The sequence below is a fragment of the Phyllobates terribilis genome, unplaced genomic scaffold (genome assembly GCF_046119375.1).
Source record: "Phyllobates terribilis strain yellow unplaced genomic scaffold, ASM4611937v1 Scaffold_13__5_contigs__length_258822181, whole genome shotgun sequence".
In the NCBI taxonomy this organism is placed as follows: domain Eukaryota; kingdom Metazoa; phylum Chordata; class Amphibia; order Anura; family Dendrobatidae; genus Phyllobates; species Phyllobates terribilis.
In genome coordinates, this window is record NW_027362773.1 from 17,228,342 (window position 1) to 17,244,822 (window position 16,481).

Here is a 16,481-nt window from a genome sequence, read left to right on the forward strand (position 1 = left end):
CTGAAAATTGGCTGAAAACGACTAAATATGAAGGCCTCATCGGGCGAATCGCTCTGGAACTGAAATTGGAATACTCACTGACATTTCCCCTATCTGAAAGTCTTCTAAACGCCGGAAAAATGACTAAGTCCAACAAAAATTTTTTTTCAACTTTTTTCAATTTTACCCCCGTGGGATATATATTCTACCCACACACATTAGTAACTCTGCTGGGGTACCCTCACACATATTATTCTCTCATTTAGTGGATATTTTCACAAAAAAGTGAAATTTTCAAAAATTCAGAAAATTGGCTGAAAACGACTAAATATGAAGGACTCATCGGGCGAATCGCTCTGGAACTGAAATTGGAATACTCACTGACATTTCCCCTATCTGAAAGTCTTCTAAACGCCGGAAAAATGACTAAGTCAAAAAAAAATTTTTTTCATCTTTTTTCAATTTTACCCCCGTGGGATATATATTCTACCCACACACATTTGGAACTCTCCTGGGGTACCCTCACACATATTATTCCCTCATTTAGTGGATATTTTCACAAAAAAGTGAAATTTTCAAATATTCAGAAAATTGGCTGAGAACGACTAAATATGAAGGACTCATCGGGCGAATCGCTCTGGAACTGAAATCGGAACGCTCACTGACATTTCCCCTATCTGAAAGTCTGATAAACGCTGAAAAAATTACTTAATCCCCAAAAAAATTTTTTTCATCTTTTTTCAATTTTACCCCCGTGGGATATATATTCTACCCACACACATTTGGAACTCTCCTGGGGTACCCTCACACATATTATTCCCTCATTTAGTGGATATTTTCACAAAAAAGTGAAATTTTCAAATATTCAGAAAATTGGCTGAAAACGACTAAATATGAAGGACTCATGGGGCGAATCGCTATGGAACTGAAATCGGAACGCTCACTGACATTTCCCCTATCTGAAAGTCTGATAAATGCTGAAAAAATGACTAAGTCCAAAAAAAATTTTTTTTCATCTTTTTTCAATTTTACCCCCGTGGGATATATATTCTACGCAACACACATTTGGAACTCTCCTGGGGTACCCTCACACATATTATTCCCTCATTTAGTGGATATTTTTTTACAAAAAAGTGAAATTTTCAAAAATTCAGAAAATTGGCTGAAAACGACTAAATATGAAGGACTCATCGGGCGAATCGCTCTGGAACTGAAATTGGAACGCTCACTGACATTTCCCCTATCTGAAAGTCTGATAAACGCTGAAAAAATGACTTAATCCAAAAAAAATAATTTTTTCATCTTTTTTCAATTTTACCCCCGTGGGATATATATTCTACCCACACAAATTTGGAACTCTCCTGGGGTACCCTCACACATATTATTCCCTCATTTAGTGGATATTTTCACAAAAAAGTGAAATTTTCAAAAATTCTGAAAATTGGCTGAAAACGACTAATTATGAAGGACTCATCAGGCGAATCGCTCTGGAACTGAAATCGGAACGCTCACTGACATTTCCCCTATCTGAAAGTCTGAGAAACGCTGAAAAAATGACTAAGTCCAAAAAAAAATTTTTTTCATCTTTTTTCAATTTTACCCCCGTGGGATATATATTCTACCCACACACATTTGGAACTCTCCTGGGGTACCCTCACACGTATTATTCCCTCATTTAGTGGATATTTTCACAAAAAAGTGAAATTTTCAAATATTCAGAAAATTGGCTGAAAACGACTAAATATGAAGGACTCATGGGGCGAATCGCTATGGAACTGAAATCGGAACGCTCACTGACATTTCCCCTATCTGAAAGTCTGATAAATGCTGAAAAAATGACTAAGTCCAAAAAAAATTTTTTTTCATCTTTTTTCAATTTTACCCCCGTGGGATATATATTCTATCCACACACATTTGGAACTCTCCTGGGGTACCCTCACACATATTATTCCCTCATTTAGTGGATATTTTCACAAAAAAGTGAAATTTTCAAATATTCAGAAAATTGGCTGAAAACGACTAAATATGAAGGACTCATCGGGCGAATCGCTCTGGAACTGAAATTGGAACGCTCACTGACATTTCCCCTATCTGAAAGTCTGATAAACGCTGAAAAAATGACTTAATCCAAAAAAAAATTTTTTTCATCTTTTTTCAATTTTACCCCCGTGGGATATGTATTCTACCCACACACATTTGGAACTCTCCTGGGGTACCCTCACACTTATTATTCCCTCATTTAGTGGATATTTTCACAAAAAAGTGAAATTTTCAAATATTCAGAAAATTGGCTGAAAACGACTAAATATGAAGGACTCATCGGGCGAATCGCTCTGGAACTGAAATCGGAACGTTCACTGACATTTCCCCTATCTGAAAGTCTGATAAACGCTGAAAAAATGACTTAATCCAAAAAAAAATTTTTTTCATCTTTTTTCAATTTTACCCCCGTGGGATATATATTCTACCCAACACACATTTGGAACTCTCCTGGGGTACCCTCACACATATTATTCCCTCATTTAGTGGATATTTTCACAAAAAAGTTAAATTTTCAAATATTCTGAAAATTGGCTGAAAACAACTAAATATGAAGGACTCATCGGGCGAATCGCTCTGGAACTGAAATTGGAACACTCACTGACATTTCCCCTATCTGAAAGTCTGATAAACGCTGAAAAAATGACTTAATCCAAAAAAAAATTTTTTTCATCTATTTTCAATTTTACCCCCGTGGGATATGTATTCTACCCACACACATTTGGAACTCTCCTGTGGTACCCTCACACATATTATTCCCTCATTTAGTGGATATTTTCACAAAAAAGTGAAATTTTCAAATATTCAGAAAATTGGCTGAAAACGACTAAATATGAAGGACTCATCGGGCGAATCGCTCTGGAACTGAAATCGGAACGTTCACTGACATTTCCCCTATCTGAAAGTCTGATAAACGCTGAAAAAATGACTTAATCCAAAAAAAAAATTTTTTCATGTTTTTTCAATTTTACCCCCGTGGGATATATATTCTACCCACACAAATTTGGAACTCTCCTGGGGTACCCTCACACATATTATTCCCTCATTTAGTGGATATTTTCACAAAAAAGTGAAATTTTCAAAAATTCTGAAAATTGGCTGAAAACGACTAATTATGAAGGACTCATCGGGCGAATCGCTCTGGAACTGAAATCGGAACGCTCACTGACATTTCCCCTATCTGAAAGTCTAAGAAACGCTGAAAAAATGACTAAGTCCAAAAAAAAATTTTTTTCATCTTTTTTCAATTTTACCCCCGTGGGATATATATTCTACCCACACACATTTGGAACTCTCCTGGGGTACCCTCACACATATTATTCCCTCATTTAGTGGATATTTTCACAAAAAAGTGAAATTTTCAAAAATTCTGAAAATTGGCTGAAAACGACTAAATATGAAGGACTCATCGGGAGAATCGCTCTGGAACTGAAATCGGAACGCTCACTGACATTTCGCCTATCTGAAAGTCTGATAAACGCCGGAAAAATTACTAAGTCTAAAAAAATTTTTTTTTCAACTTTTTTCAATTTTACCCCCGTGGGATATATATTCTACCCAAAACACATTTGGAACTCTCCTGGGGTACCCTCACACATATTATTCCCTCATTTAGTGGATATTTTTTTACAAAAAAGTGAAATTTTCAAAAATTCTGAAAATTGGCTGAAAACGACTAAATATGAAGGACTCATCGGGCGAATCGCTCTGGAACTGAAATCGGAGCGCTCACTGACATTTCCCCTATCTGAAAGTCTGATAAACGCTGAAAAAATGACTTAATCCAAAAAAATATTTTTTTCATCTTTTTTCAATTTTACCCCCGTGGGATATATATTCTACCCACACACATTTGGAACTCTCCTGGGGTACCGTCACACATATTATTCCCTCATTTAGTGGATATTTTCACAAAAAAGTGAAATTTTCAAAAATTCAGAAAATTGGCTGAAAACGACTAAATATGAAGGACTCATCAGGCGAATCGCTCTGGAACTGAAATCGGAACGCTCACTGACATTTCCCCTATCTGAAAGTCTGATAAACGCCGGAAAAATGACTAAGTCAAAAAAAATATTTTTTTCAACTTTTTTCAATTTTACCCCCGTGGGATATATATTCTACCCACACACATTTGGAACTCTCCTGGGGTACCGTCACACATATTATTCCCTCATTTAGTGGATATTTTCACAAAAAAAGTGAAATTTTCAAAAATTCTGAAAATTGGCTGAAAACGACTAAATATGAAGGACTCATCGGGCGAATTGCTCTGGAACTGAAATCGGAACGCTCACTGACATTTCCCCTATCTGCAAGTCTGATAAACGCCGGAAAAATGACTAAGTCCAAAAAAAATTTTTTTAAAACTTTTTTCAATTTTACCCCCGTGGGATATATATTCTACCCACACACATTTGGAACTCTCCTGGGGTACCCTCACACATATTATTCCCTCATTTAGTGGATATTTTCACAAAAAAAGTGAAATTTTCAAAAATTCTGAAAATTGGCTGAAAACGACTAAATATGAAGGACTCATCGGGCGAATCGCTCTGGAACTGAAATCGGAACGCTCACTGACATTTCCCCTATCTGAAAGTCTGATAAATGCTGAAAAAATGACTAAGTCCAAAAAAACATTTTTTTCCTCTTTTTTCAATTTTACCCCCGTGGGATATATATTCTACCCACACACATTTGGAACTCTCCTGGGGTACCCTCACACATATTATTCCCTCATTTAATGGATATTTTCACAAAAAAGTGAAATTTTCAAATATTCTGAAAATTGGCTGAAAACGACTAAATATGAAGGACTCATCGGGCGAATCGCTCTGGAACTGAAATCGGAATGCTCACTGACATTTCCCCTATCTGAAAGTCTGATAAACGCCGGAAAAATGACTAAGTCTAAAAAAAATTTTTTTCAACTTTTTTCAATTTTACCCCCGTGGGATATATATTCTACCCAACACACATTTGGAACTCTCCTGGGGTACCCTCACACATATTATTCCCTCATTTAGTGGACATTTTTTTACAAAAAAGTGAAATTTTCAAAAATTCAGAAAATTGGCTGAAAACGACTAAATATGAAGGACTCATCGGGCGAATCGCTCTGGAACTGAAATCGGAACGCTCACTGACATTTCCCCTGTCTGAAAGTCTGATAAACGCTGAAAAAATGACTTAATCCCAAAAAAAATTTTTTTCATCTTATTTCAATTTTACCCCCGTGGGATATATATTCTACCCATCACACATTTGGAACTCTCCTGGGGTACCCTCACACATATTATTCCCTCATTTAGTGGATATTTTCACAAAAAAGTGAAATTTTCAAAAATTCTGAAAATTGGCTGAAAACAACTAAATATGAAGGACTCATCGGGCGAATCGCTCTGGAACTGAAATCGGAATGCTCACTGACATTTCCCCTATCTGAAAGTCTGATAAACGCTGAAAAAATGACTTAATCCAAAAAAAAATTTTTTTCATCTTTTTTCAATTTTACCCCCGTGGGATATATATTCTACCCACACACATTTGGAACTCTCCTGGGATACCCTCACACATATTATTCCCTCATTTAGTGGATATTTTTACAAAAAAGTGAAATTTTCAAAAATTCTGAAAATTGGCTGAAAACAACTAAATATGAAGGACTCATCGGGCGAATCGCTCTGGAACTGAAATCGGAACGCTCACTGACATTTCCCCTATCTGCAAGTCTGATAAACGCCGGAAAAATGACTAAGTCCAAAAAACATTTTTTTCCTCTTTTTTCAATTTTACCCCCGTGGGATATATATTCTACCCACACACATTTGGAACTCTCCTGGGGTACCCTCACACATATTATTCCCTCATTTAGTGGATATTTTCACAAAAAAGTGAAATTTTCAAATATTCTGAAAATTGGCTGAAAACGACTAAATATGAAGGACTCATCGGGCGAATCGCTCTGGAACTGAAATCGGAATGCTCACTGACATTTCCCCTATCTGAAAGTCTGATAAACGCCGGAAAAATGACTAAGTCTAAAAAAAATTTTTTTCAACTTTTTTCAATTTTACCCCCGTGGGATATATATTCTACCCAACACACATTTGGAACTCTCCTGGGGTACCCTCACACATATTATTCCCTCATTTAGTGGATATTTTTTTACAAAAAAGTGAAATTTTCAAAAATTCAGAAAATTGGCTGAAAACGACTAAATATGAAGGACTCATCGGGCGAATCGCTCTGGAACTGAAATCGGAACGCTCACTGACATTTCCCCTGTCTGAAAGTCTGATAAACGCTGAAAAAATGACTAAGTCGAAAAAAAAATTTTTTTCACCTTTTTTCAATTTTACCCCCGTGGGATATATATTCTACCCACACACATTTGGAACTCTCCTGGGGTACCCTCACACATATTATTCCCTCATTTAGTGGATATTTTAACAAAAAAGTGAAATTTTCAAAAATTCTGAAAATTGGTTGAAAACGACTAAATATGAAGGACTCATCGGCGAATCGCTCTGGAACTGAAATCGGAACGCTCACTGACATTTCCCCTATCTGAAAGTCTGATAAACGCCGGAAAAATGACTAAGTCCCAAAAAATTTTTTTTCACCTTTTTTCAATTTTACCCCCGTGGGATGTATATTCTACCCACACACATTTGGAAGTCTCCTGGGGTACCCTCACACATATTATTCCCTCATTTAGTGGATATTTTCACAAAAAAGTGAAATTTTCAAAAATTCTGAAAATTGGCTGAAAACGACTAAATATGAAGGACTCATCGGGCGAATCGCTCTGGAACTGAAATCGGAACGCTCACTGACATTTCCCCTATCTGAAAGTCTTCTAAACGCCGGAAAAATGGCTAAGTCCAACAAAAAAATTTTTTCAACTTTTTTCAATTTTACCCCCGTGGGATATATATTCTACCCACACACATTTGGAACTCTCCTGGGGTACCCTCACACATATTATTCCCTCATTTAGTGGATATTTTCACAAAAAAGTGAAATTTTCAAATATTCAGAAAATTGGCTGAAAACGAGTAAATATGAAGGACTCATCGGGCGAATGGCTCTGGAACTGAAATTGGAACGCTCACTGACATTTCCCCTATCTGAAAGTCTTCTAAACGCCGGAAAAATGGCTAAGTCCAACAAAAAAATTTTTTCAACTTTTTTCAATTTTACCCCCGTGGGATATATATTCTACCCACACATATTTGGAACTCTCCTGGGGTACCCTCACACATATTTTTCCTTCATTTAGTGGATATTTTCACAAAAAGTGAAATTTTCAAAAATTCTGAAAATTGGCTGAAAACGACTAAATATGAAGGACTCATCGAGCGAATCGCTCTGGAACTGAAATTGGAATACTCACTGACATTTCCCCTATCTGAAAGTCTGATAAACGCCGGAAAAATGACTAAGTCCAAAACAAAATTTTTTTTCACTTTTTTTCAATTTTACCCCCGTGGGATATATATTCTACCCACACACATTTGGAACTCTCCTGGGGTACCCTCACACATATTATTCCCTCATTTAGTGGATATTTTCACAAAAAAGTGAAATTTTCAAAAATTCTGAAAATTGTCTGAAAACGACTAAATATGAAGGACTGATCGGCGAATCGCTCTGGAACTGAAATTGGAATGCTCACTGACATTTCCCCTATCTGAAAGTCTGATAAATGCTGAAAAAATGACTAAGTCCAAAAAAAATTTTGTTCACCTTTTTTCAATTTTATCCCCGTGGGATATATTCTACCCACACACATTTGGAACTCTCCTGGGGTACCCTCACACATATTATTCCCTCATTTAGTGGATATTTTCACAAAAAAGTGAAATTTTCAAAAATTCAGAAAATTGGCTGAAAACGACTAAATATGAAGGACTCATCGGGCGAATCGCTGTGGAACTGAAATCGGAACGCTCACTGACATTTCCCCTATCTGAAAGTCTGATAAACGCAGGAAAAATGACTAAGTCAAAAAAAATTTTTTTTCATCTTTTTTCAATTTTACCCCTGTGGGATATATATTCTACCCACACACATTTGGAACTCTCCTGGGGTACCCTCACATATATTATTCCCTCATTTAGTGGATATTTTTACAAAAAAGTGAAATTTTCAAAATTCTGAAAATTGGCTGAAAACGACTAAATATGAAGGACTCATCGGGCAAATCGCTCTGGAACTGAAAATGGAATGCTCACTGACATTTCCTCTATCTGAAATTCTGATAAACGCTGAAAAAATGACTAAGTCCAAAAAAAATTTTTTTTTCCCTTTTTTCAATTTTACCTCCGTGGGATATATATTCTACCCACACACATTTGGAACTCTCCTGGGGTACCCTCACACATATTATTCCCTCTTTTAGTGGATATTTTCACAAAAAAGTGAAATTTTCAAAAATTCAGAAAATTGGCTGAAAACGACTAAATATGAAGGACTCATCGGGCGAATCGTTCTGGAACTGAAATCGAAACGCTCACTGACATTTCCCCTATCTGAAAGTCTGATAAACTCCGGAAAAATGACTACGTCAAAAAAAATTTTTTTTCATCTTTTTTCAATTTTACCCCCGTGGGATATATATTCTACCCACACACATTTGGAACTCTCCTGGGGTACCCTCACACATATTATTCCCTCATTTAGTGGATATTTTCACAAAAAAGTGAAATTTTCAAAAATTCAGAAAATTGGCTGAAAACGACTAAATATGAAGGACTCATCGGGCGAATCGCTCTGGAACTGAAATCGGAATGCTCACTGACATTTCCCCTATTTGAAAGTCTGATAAACGCCGAAAAAATGACTAAGTCGAAAAAAAAAAAAATTTTCAGCTTTTTTCAATTTTACCCCCGTGGGATATATATTCTACCCACACACATTTGGAACTCTCCTGGGGTACCCTCACACATATTATTCCCTCTTTTAGTGGATATTTTCACAAAAAAGTGAAATTTTCAAAATTCTGAAAATTGGCTGAAAACGACTAAATATGAAGCACGCATCGGGCGAATCACTCTGGAACTGAAATTGGAATACTCACTGACATTTCCCCTATCTGAAAGTCTTCTAAACGCCGGAAAAATGTCTAAGTCCAAAAAAAAATTTTTTTCAACTTTTTTCAATTTTACCCCCGTGGGATATATATTCTACCCACACACATTTGGAACTCTCCTGGGGTACCCTCACACATATTATTCCCTCATTTAGTGGATATTTTCACAAAAAAGTGAAATTTTCAAAATTCTGAAAATTGGCTGAAAACGAATAAATATGAAGGACTCATCGGGCGAATCGCTCTGGAACTGAAATTGGAACGCTCACTGACATTTCCCCTATCTGAAAGTCTGATAAACACCGGAAGAATGACTAAGTCGAAAAAAAAAATTTTTTCAACTTTTTTCAATTTTACCCCTGTGGGATATATCTTCTACCCACACACATTTGGAACTCTCCTGGGGTACCCTCACACATATTATTCCCTCATTTAGTGGATATTTTCACAAAAAAGTGAAATTTTCAAAAATTCAGAAAATTGGCTGAAAACGACTAAATATGAAGGACTCATCGGGCAAATCGCTCTGGAACTGAAATTGGAATGCTCACTGACATTTCCCCTATCTGAAAGTCTGATAAACGCCGGAAAAATGACTAAATCTAAAAAAAATTTTTTTAAACTTTTTTCAATTTTACCCCCGTGGGATATATATTCTACCCACACACATTTGGAACTCTCCTGGGGTACCCTCACACATATTATTCCCTCATTTAGTGGATATTTTCACAAAAAAGTGAAATTTTCAAAAATTCAGAAAATTGGCTGAAAACGACTAAATATGAAGGACTCATCGGGCGAATCGCTCTGGAGCTGAAATCGGAACGCTCACTGACATTTCCCCTATCTGAAAGTCTTCTAAACGCCGGAAAAATGACTAAGTCCAACAAAAATTTTTTTTCAACTTTTTTCAATTTTACCCCCGTGGGATATATATTCTACCCACACACATTTGGAACTCTCCTGGGGTACCCTCACACATATTATTCCCTCATTTAGTGGATATTTTCACAAAAAAGTGAAATTTTCAAAAATTCTGAAAATTGGCTGAAAACGACTAAATATGAAGGACTCATCGGGCGAATCGCTCTGGAACTGAAATTGGAATACTCACTGACATTTCCCCTATCTGAAAGTCTGATAAACGCCGGAAAAATGACTAAGTCCAAAACAAAATTTTTTTTCACTTTTTTTCAATTTTACCCCCGTGGGATATATATTCTACCCACACACATTTGGAACTCTCCTGGGGTACCCTCACACATATTATTCCCTCATTTAGTGGATATTTTCACAAAAAAGTGAAATTTTCAAAAATTCTGAAAATTGTCTGAAAACGACTAAATATGAAGGACTGATCGGCGAATCGCTCTGGAACTGAAATCGGAAGGCTCACTGACATTTCCCCTATCTGAAAGTCTGATAAACGCCGGAAAGATGACTTAAGTCAAAAAAAATTTTTTTTCATCTTTTTTCAATTTTACCCCCGTGGGATATATATTCTACCCACACACATTTGGAACTCTCCTGGGGTACCCTCACACATATTATTCCCTCATTTAGTGGATATTTTCACAAAAAAGTGAAATTTTCAAAATTCTGAAAATTGGCTGAAAACGACTAAATATGAAGGACTGATCGGCGAATCGCTCTGGAACTGAAATTGGAATGCTCACTGACATTTCCCCTATCTGAAAGTCTGATAAATGCTGAAAAAATGACTAAGTCCAAAAAAAATTTTTTTTTCCCTTTTTTCAATTTTACCTCCGTGGGATATATATTCTACCCACACACATTTGGAACTCTCCTGGGGTACCCTCACACATATTATTCCCTCTTTTAGTGGATATTTTCACAAAAAAGTGAAATTTTCAAAAATTCAGAAAATTGGCTGAAAACGACTAAATATGAAGGACTCATCGGGCGAATCGTTCTGGAACTGAAATCGAAACGCTCACTGACATTTCCCCTATCTGAAAGTCTGATAAACGCCGGAAAAATGACTACGTCAAAAAAAATTTTTTTTCATCTTTTTTCAATTTTACCCCCGTGGGATATATATTCTACCCACACACATTTGGAACTCTCCTGGGGTACCCTCACACATATTATTCCCTCTTTTAGTGGATATTTTCACAAAAAAGTGAAATTTTCAAAATTCTGAAAATTGGCTGAAAACGACTAAATATGAAGCACGCATCGGGCGAATCGCTCTGGAACTGAAATTGGAATACTCACTGACATTTCCCCTATCTGAAAGTCTTCTAAACGCCGGAAAAATGTCTAAGTCCAACAAAAAAATTTTTTCAACTTTTTTCAATTTTACCACCGTGGGATATATATTCTACCCACACACATTTGGAACTCTCCTGGGGTACCCTCACACATATTATTCCCTCATTTAGTGGATATTTTCACAAAAAAGTGAAATTTTCAAAATTCTGAAAATTGGCTGAAAACGACTAAATATGAAGGACTCATCGGGCGAATCGCTCTGGAACTGAAATTGGAACGCTCACTGACATTTCCCCTATCTGAAAGTCTGATAAACGCCGGAAGAATGACTAAGTCGAAAAAAAAAATTTTTTCAACTTTTTTCAATTTTACCCCTGTGGGATATATCTTCTACCCACACACATTTGGAACTCTCCTGGGGTACCCTCACACATATTATTCCCTCATTTAGTGGATATTATCACAAAAAAGTGAAATTTTCAAAAATTCAGAAAATTGGCTGAAAACGACTAAATATGAAGGACTCATCGGGCAAATCGCTCTGGAACTGAAATTGGAATGCTCACTGACATTTCCCCTATCTGAAAGTCTGATAAACGCCGGAAAAATGACTAAATCTAAAAAAAATTTTTTTAAACTTTTTTCAATTTTACCCCCGTGGGATATATATTCTACCCACACACATTTGGAACTCTCCTGGGGTACCCTCACACATATTATTCCCTCATTTAGTGGATATTTTCACAAAAAAGTGAAATTTTCAAATATTCAGAAAATTGGCTGAAAACGAGTAAATATGAAGGACTCATCGGGCGAATGGCTCTGGAACTGAAATTGGAACGCTCACTGACATTTCCCCTATCTGAAAGTCTTCTAAACGCCGGAAAAATGGCTAAGTCCAACAAAAAAATTTTTTCAACTTTTTTCAATTTTACCCCCGTGGGATATATATTCTACCCACACATATTTGGAACTCTCCTGGGGTACCCTCACACATATTTTTCCTTCATTTAGTGGATATTTTCACAAAAAGTGAAATTTTCAAAAATTCTGAAAATTGGCTGAAAACGACTAAATATGAAGGACTCATCGGGCGAATCGCTCTGGAACTGAAATTGGAATACTCACTGACATTTCCCCTATCTGAAAGTCTGATAAACGCCGGAAAGATGACTTAAGTCAAAAAAAAATTTTTTTCATCTTTTTTCAATTTTACCCCCGTGGGATATATATTCTACCCACACACATTTGGAACTCTGATGGGGTACCCTCACACATATTATTCCCTCATTTAGTGGATATTTTCACAAAAAAGTGAAATTTTCAAAATTCTGAAAATTGGCTGAAAACGACTAAATATGAAGGACTGATCGGCGAATCGCTCTGGAACTGAAATTGGAATGCTCACTGACATTTCCCCTATCTGAAAGTCTGATAAATGCTGAAAAAATGACTAAGTCCAAAAAAAATTTTGTTCACCTTTTTTCAATTTTATCCCCGTGGGATATATTCTACCCACACACATTTGGAACTCTCCTGGGGTACCCTCACACATATTATTCCCTCATTTAGTGGATATTTTCACAAAAAAGTGAAATTTTCAAAAATTCAGAAAATTGGCTGAAAACGACTAAATATGAAGGACTCATCGGGCAAATCGCTCTGGAACTGAAATTGGAATGCTCACTGACATTTCCCCTATCTGAAAGTCTGATAAACGCCGGTAAAATGACTAAATCTAAAAAAAATTTTTTTAAACTTTTTTCAATTTTACCCCCGTGGGATATATATTCTACCCACACACATTTGGAACTCTCCTGGGGTACCCTCACACATATTATTCCCTCATTTAGTGGATATTTTCACAAAAAAGTGAAATTTTCAAAAATTCAGAAAATTGGCTGAAAACGACTAAATATGAAGGACTCATCGGGCGAATCGCTCTGGAACTGAAATCGGAACGCTCACTGACATTTCCCCTATCTGAAAGTCTTCTAAACGCCGGAAAAATGACTAAGTCCAACAAAAATTTTTTTTCAACTTTTTTCAATTTTACCCCCGTGGGATATATATTCTACCCACACACATTTGGAACTCTCCTGGGGTACCCTCACACATATTATTCCCTCATTTAGTGGATATTTTCACAAAAAAGTGAAATTTTCAAAAATTCTGAAAATTGGCTGAAAACGACTAAATATGAAGGACTCATCGGGCGAATCGCTCTGGAACTGAAATTGGAATACTCACTGACATTTCCCCTATCTGAAAGTCTGATAAACGCCGGAAAAATGACTATGTCCAAAACAAAATTTTTTTTCACTTTTTTTCAATTTTACCCCCGTGGGATATATATTCTACCCACACACATTTGGAACTCTCCTGGGGTACCCTCACACATATTATTCCCTCATTTAGTGGATATTTTCACAAAAAAGTGAAATTTTCAAAAATTCTGAAAATTGTCTGAAAACGACTAAATATGAAGGACTGATCGGCGAATCGCTCTGGAACTGAAATCGGAAGGCTCACTGACATTTCCCCTATCTGAAAGTCTGATAAACGCCGGAAAGATGACTTAAGTCAAAAAAAAATTTTTTTCATCTTTTTTCAATTTTACCCCCGTGGGATATATATTCTACCCACACACATTTGGAACTCTCCTGGGGTACCCTCACACATATTATTCCCTCATTTAGTGGATATTTTCACAAAAAAGTGAAATTTTCAAAATTCTGAAAATTGGCTGAAAACGACTAAATATGAAGGACTCATCGGGCGAATCGTTCTGGAACTGAAATCGAAACGCTCACTGACATTTCCCCTATCTGAAAGTCTGATAAACGCCGGAAAAATGACTACGTCAAAAAAAAATTTTTTTCATCTTTTTTCAATTTTACCCCCGTGGGATATATATTCTACCCACACACATTTGGAACTCTCCTGGGGTACCCTCACACATATTATTCCCTCTTTTAGTGGATATTTTCACAAAAAAGTGAAATTTTCAAAATTCTGAAAATTGGCTGAAAACGACTAAATATGAAGCACGCATCGGGCGAATCGCTCTGGAACTGAAATTGGAATACTCACTGACATTTCCCCTATCTGAAAGTCTTCTAAACGCCGGAAAAATGTCTAAGTCCAACAAAAAAAAATTTTCAACTTTTTTCAATTTTACCACCGTGGGATATATATTCTACCCACACACATTTGGAACTCTCCTGGGGTACCCTCACACATATTATTCCCTCATTTAGTGGATATTTTCACAAAAAAGTGAAATTTTCAAAATTCTGAAAATTGGCTGAAAACGACTAAATATGAAGGACTCATCGGGCGAATCGCTCTGGAACTGAAATTGGAACGCTCACTGACATTTCCCCTATCTGAAAGTCTGATAAACGCCGGAAGAATGACTAAGTCGAAAAAAAAAATTTTTTCAACTTTTTTCAATTTTACCCCTGTGGGATATATCTTCTACCCACACACATTTGGAACTCTCCTGGGGTACCCTCACACATATTATTCCCTCATTTAGTGGATATTATCACAAAAAAGTGAAATTTTCAAAAATTCAGAAAATTGGCTGAAAACGACTAAATATGAAGGACTCATCGGGCAAATCGCTCTGGAACTGAAATTGGAATGCTCACTGACATTTCCCCTATCTGAAAGTCTGATAAACGCCGGAAAAATGACTAAATCTAAAAAAATTTTTTTTAAACTTTTTTCAATTTTACCCCCGTGGGATATATATTCTACCCACACACATTTGGAACTCTCCTGGGGTACCCTCACACATATTATTCCCTCATTTAGTGGATATTTTCACAAAAAAGTGAAATTTTCAAATATTCAGAAAATTGGCTGAAAACGAGTAAATATGAAGGACTCATCGGGCGAATGGCTCTGGAACTGAAATTGGAACGCTCACTGACATTTCCCCTATCTGAAAGTCTTCTAAACGCCGGAAAAATGGCTAAGTCCAACAAAAAAATTTTTTCAACTTTTTTCAATTTTACCCCCGTGGGATATATATTCTACCCACACATATTTGGAACTCTCCTGGGGTACCCTCACACATATTTTTCCTTCATTTAGTGGATATTTTCACAAAAAGTGAAATTTTCAAAAATTCTGAAAATTGGCTGAAAACGACTAAATATGAAGGACTCATCGGGCGAATCGCTCTGGAACTGAAATTGGAATACTCACTGACATTTCCCCTATCTGAAAGTCTGATAAACGCCGGAAAAATGACTAAGTCCAAAACAAAATTTTTTTTCACTTTTTTTCAATTTTACCCCCGTGGGATATATATTCTACCCACACACATTTGGAACTCTCCTGGGGTACCCTCACACATATTATTCCCTCATTTAGTGGATATTTTCACAAAAAAGTGAAATTTTCAAAAATTCTGAAAATTGTCTGAAAACGACTAAATATGAATGACTGATCGGCGAATCGCTCTGGAACTGAAATCGGAAGGCTCACTGACATTTCCCCTATCTGAAAGTCTGATAAACGCCGGAAAGATGACTTAAGTCAAAAAAAATTTTTTTTCATCTTTTTTCAATTTTACCCCCGTGGGATATATATTCTACCCACACACATTTGGAACTCTCCTGGGGTACCCTCACACATATTATTCCCTCATTTAGTGGATATTTTCACAAAAAAGTGAAATTTTCAAAATTCTGAAAATTGGCTGAAAACGACTAAATATGAAGGACTGATCGGCGAATCGCTCTGGAACTGAAATTGGAATGCTCACTGACATTTCCCCTATCTGAAAGTCTGATAAATGCTGAAAAAATGACTAAGTCCAAAAAAAATTTTGTTCACCTTTTTTCAATTTTATCCCCGTGGGATATATTCTACCCACACACATTTGGAACTCTCCTGGGGTACCCTCACACATATTATTCCCTCATTTAGTGGATATTTTCACAAAAAAGTGAAATTTTCAAAAATTCAGAAAATTGGCTGAAAACGACTAAATATGAAGGACTCATCGGGCGAATCGCTGTGGAACTGAAATCGGAACGCTCACTGACATTTCCCCTATCTGAAAGTCTGATAAACGCCGGAAAAATGACTAAGTCAAAAAAAATTTTTTTTC